General features: G+C 42.8%; 1 long non-coding RNA gene across 1 annotated transcript; it reads right to left on the bottom strand.

Moving 5' to 3' along the window:
• Positions 1 to 1,872: 1,872 nt before the first annotated feature.
• LOC309522152 lies at positions 1,873 to 3,347 on the bottom strand. The gene is made up of 2 exons (XR_014214919.1): positions 3,111 to 3,347; positions 1,873 to 2,119 (listed from the first exon to the last, which is right to left on the bottom strand). It is a non-coding gene; the product is annotated as an uncharacterized lncRNA (long non-coding RNA).
• Positions 3,348 to 4,941: the final 1,594 nt, after the last annotated feature.

Genomic DNA, 4,941 nt, shown 5'->3' with positions numbered 1-4,941 from the left:
GCCATGTTAACAGATCTGTTCTAAATTAGGCCAGCCAGACTGGTTTGCTAAGCCAGCCCGGGGATTCCTTGTCTGGCGCAGTTCTGCAGCTTGTACTTTCATCCATATCCTAATTACGGTAATCAAAATTCTGCCATTTATTAATTTGGGGGTTTATTAATTTAGGGGTTTGGGGCGGTTCCGCAAATCTATACTAATACAATGGAACCCTCCAATATAACAAGGGGGAAAGAAGCAAAGAAGGGGAGTTGGGTAAGAGTGTTTTTAAAAAAGGTAAAGGACCCCTGACAGTTAAGTCCAGTCACGAGCGACTCTGGGGTTGTGGCGCTCATCGTGCTTTACTGGCCGAGGGTGCCGACATTTATCCGCACAGTTTTTCTGGGTCATGTGGCCAGCATGACTAAGCCGCTTCTGGCGAACCACAGCAGCGCACGGAAACACCATTTACCTTCCCGCTGGAGTGGTATCTATTTATCTACTTGCACTTTGAAGTTCTTTCAAACTGCTAGGTTGGCAGGAGCTGGGACCAAGCAATGGGATCTCACCCCGTCATGGGAATTCGAACCACCAACCTTCCGATCGGCAAGCCCTAGGCTCAATGGTTTAGACGACAGCATCACCCGCTGTTATTTCCCCATCCAACCTATCCCGATCCATCCTATCCCAACATTATTTTTTCCTCAAATACAGTGGTACCTCGGGTTACATACGCTTCAGGTTACATACACGTCAGGTTACAGACTCTGCTAACCCAGAAATAGTACCTCGGGTTAAGAACTTTGCTTCAGGATGAGAACAGAGATTGTGCTCCGGCGGCGCGGTAGCAGCGGGAAGCCCCATTAGCTAAAGTGGTGCTTCAGGTTAGGAACCGTTTCAGGTTAAGAACAGAACTCCAGAATGAATTAAGTACTTAACCCGAGGTACCACTGTACATGTTTCACCTCGAAACAAGCCTCAAGTGGAGGTGGGGGGGATAAGAAATTTGTAGGGTTATTTAAAATGGAAGAAATAGGAATCACTTAAGTCTGCCGCCACCCAATTGGCTCCATTTGGAAGTGGCTTTTTCCTAGTTTTGAAAGGGGCCATTGGGCTATCTTTGCAAATGTTTGTACACAACATGTGATATAGGCCCTAGAGGAGCTTTTGCAGTTCAGGCTGAAAGCCAGCTCGATTTAACAGAGGTTGCCAATAATTTCAAACTAGACATCTCAAAGCCCGTTAATTATTCCAAGTAAATCAAGCTTGGTTCCTGGGCAATTTGTCGTCCATCCCCACCCCCAACCAGCTTTTAAAGGCTAAATTTTAATGAATTCGATTCATAATGCAGAAAACGGTTTCTATCAGGAGATGCTTACTGGTTGAAATTAACCCCAGTTTCATTACCTTACAGGAATTGCTTTGCCAATATGGCAATTACCGGAGACTTAAACTGAGCCTTCTGGGCTGCTTTTTTTAAAATAAAGAAAAAAACAAAAACAAAAACAAAAGAAAACAAAAACTACATTTCTCATATACCATTACCTACGGTATCTTTACTTCGCTGCAGATTTACATTCCCATAAAATTGCAGGATATTTGAAACATGGTAGCCAATTTTTACGAGCGTAATTTTGCGCTTTGCCACTTTAGCACCGGAAACAATAAAACAATACAAAGTGGTGGTAAATTTTATCGGCTGTTGGAAAACTCTGTCTGCATTAGAAAATGGTAAAATTAATGTTCCCCACTCAGGAAGGAAAGTATTATGTCACACACTGTCAAATGCAAGAGTGATACCTGTTTCAATTTATAGGTGTATTTCAGCAAATTGTGCTGCGTGCCCAGTGCAATGTAAATTGTATGCCTAATTCAAAAGAGGTCACTTCCTGCAAATGTTTTCAGTGGCATAAAAAGGCATACACCCTTTAATCATTTTTTTTTTTCAAAGGCTGCATCAAAAGAGAGTGAAAGGATTTACCCAGGCAAAGTGAGGACTACGAATAATCTGATTGGCTGTGATCACCCCATGTGACCCTGTCCACACAACTTTGACTTCAGTGATGTCATCTCATAGCCAAATGTGATGCACTATGTGACGTAATCATTTTCAAGATGTGATTCCTGGTCTTCTGGGATCATTCTAGGAAGGAGAGAGGAACCATAATGAGAAGGGGAAGGGCAATGATACTGAATGAGGGAAAGAGGGAAACGAACAGCAGAAAATTGCTTAAGAAAATGTGACCTGATCAAGGAGAATGTTTTAAAAGAAATATCCCCCCCCAACCATATTTTTGGTCTGAATATCTAAACAGCCAAAGATTCAGTACCACTGTAGTAAATAGTTCTCCAGCTGTTGGGTGAAAGGATCTACATCTTACTAATAATGCCTGAAAAAAACAATGCTGAAACAACAATACAAAGGAAATACATGCAATCCTCAGAAAGAACAAGTACCACCCTTAAGGGTCATTCTATTTCATCAAGATGTATTCATCCTTGTTGTACTTTATGCAATGGTAAGTAATGGTTGTACTTAACCATTATGCAAAGGCAGATAATGGAGTCCTATGATGAAGCTATGCATCTCTGGTCCTATTAGATGCCTGGGGACTATACATAAATCTGAGATCTTTGAAGATCAGCAGGGTGATAGATAGATAGATAGACAGATAGATAGATGATTGATGGATCAATCAATCAATCGAAAAACAGACAAACAAACAAACAAACAAACAAACGTGATAGATCCACCAAAAAAGGGGGGGATTAAATCACTGAGAAAACACACCTTAGAAGCCAATATATGCTTTAACATACTAGGCGGCCTCTTCTCCTGTCCCCCAGTACTTGAGGCTGAACCTTTATCCAGTTGCTTTTCAACCATATCTTGCTCTGGCACCAGCCTTCTTCCAGCTAAGGGCAATTCTCAACAGATCAGATAGAAAGCTAAATTCCAATCATAATCTTAAAGAGCCCAACTGAACTTTGCTTTAGCTGACTTTGGCCGAACTAGACATGCCTATCAACTGGATTAATGCCCTGGCTTTGAGATGTCCTTCGTTCTCAGCATGGAACAAGCAATGCTATCAAAGCAACTCCAATCTGTCCCTTACCTTTATTGGATTCCTTACCTCTGAGCTGAACTTCCTGGTTTGCTCATAGCCCTTAATCTTTCTCCTGACATTATCCATCTCCGGGACAACTTAAAACCAGATGGCATGACACCAGAGTCTGTAGACAGTGGCGCTCTGTGAAACTCACTGGCCAGTTCGACAGAGCATTATGTTTAGCCATTCAAAATATCATAGGAGAAGAGCTATGCAGCAGTACAAAGACCATTGAGGCTTCCAAAAGAGGGGAGCATTCCGTTTATGCCATCTCCATGGCGTACAGTTAGCAGACGACATTCCAGGCAGCAAATTGCAACCCATTGACACATCTTCAGTAAGCACACCATCAAGAAACCAAAAGAGTGGGGGTGAGGGGGAAAGGCAACATTTGCAGAAAGTTAATGAAGTGAGTTCACTAATCCCCTCTTAGATTAGAAGCTTCTTGGTTTCTGGAGTCTTTGGAGACAACGAAGCAATCGTTATATAGTACACTGAGCCCCAACAAATTTTCAAACCCTGTCCCCATTATAATAACTAGTAAAGCCCCTTCTACAGTCGGCATCTGTTCCAGTGTGCAGTTCACTACCACACAGGCTGCCTCAGGAGATCAATCTCATAAGCCGGAAGCAGCTGCTCTTGCTCCTCTCACTCTCCCCATCCAGTTCTTTGGAGCTCTGTCACTAAATTCCAAACAATAAGTTTGCATTATTACTTTATTTTGAGAGACTGGCTTTCAACTGTAATGGCGGCGGCGATAGCGCCAAAGCCGGTGATCTTCCCTCAGACCAAAGAATCGTTTCGCTAATAAAATTAATTTGCCTGTTTAAAGACTTCCCTTTTCCTTTTTTCCCCCCTTTTCCCCAAGGGTGTGAGGAAGAGAGACAAGATCTTTTGATTTTTAAATAAAATGAGCTGGCAGTAAATGAAGGGAAGTTATTTGTATGCTGATGGGGCTGGTGCCAAGCCAAAGAGGAAAATAGTTTGGCAGGAAGCCAAGCTGAGTTTTAGCCTGTGACTTCCCTTTGCTCTCTGAACTAACGGTGGCCTTTCAAGTTCAATATTAAGATGTCGGGGTGACCAGAAGCATCACCAGAAGTCAGGAACAGGGGTGTGGATCTTACCTGCGGTCGGAAGAAGCCAAACGCCTAGAAAATAAATGCAATCAGCGTTGCTTGGCATTTAGCAAATTTTGTGTTGCTCCCAAAACTGTAATACTTTAGCCATTTTATTAACAAGCAACAGTAAACTGTGAGCCAGAAAATACACACTCTCACACAATGCTTGACTTAGGTTATAATAATACCTTGAATTATTATTTTCTCTCTGAGCAGACAGCCCTGTCCTCTGCCACATCCGGGGGGAAAGATATAAACCGTAAAATTATTTAAAAGGTGGTCCGGCAGCAGGGTAAAATTAACACTGTTTGGCCAATAAGAAAACAAAGATGCAGAGCCCATACATACATCATTACAAACACACACACACAGCTCTGATTGGTGGGATGTTGTGACCGCAAAGTGATCCTGCAGCATACCTTGGATTCCCAATGACCTTGAAGACTGATGAGAAAAATGCAACTACGATAGCCTGTTTATCCTGAAGGGGAAAGGGACATTTGCTGTGTGCTCTGTAGAGCTAATGATCCCTGTTGCCAAGACAGAAAGCTTGCTATTAAAATACAGAGGAAGAAGAAGGCATCATCCCTGGTGTGCCAGCGAAGTAGACAGCTTCCTTCGGTGCCAGAGCACACATGGCATTCACCTGCTGCTGTATCCTCAGGAACTGTACTCTCTTGGCTAGCCGACACTACATACCAATGAAAAAGGAGAAGCAGGTGCTTGGGACAGATGGG

Source organism: Podarcis vaucheri, assembly GCF_965113315.1.
Source record: "Podarcis vaucheri genome assembly, chromosome: 17".
NCBI classification, from domain to species: domain Eukaryota; kingdom Metazoa; phylum Chordata; class Lepidosauria; order Squamata; family Lacertidae; genus Podarcis; species Podarcis vaucheri.
The sequence above is the reverse complement of the archived record's forward strand: the minus strand, read 5'-3'. Positions and strand labels throughout refer to the sequence as shown.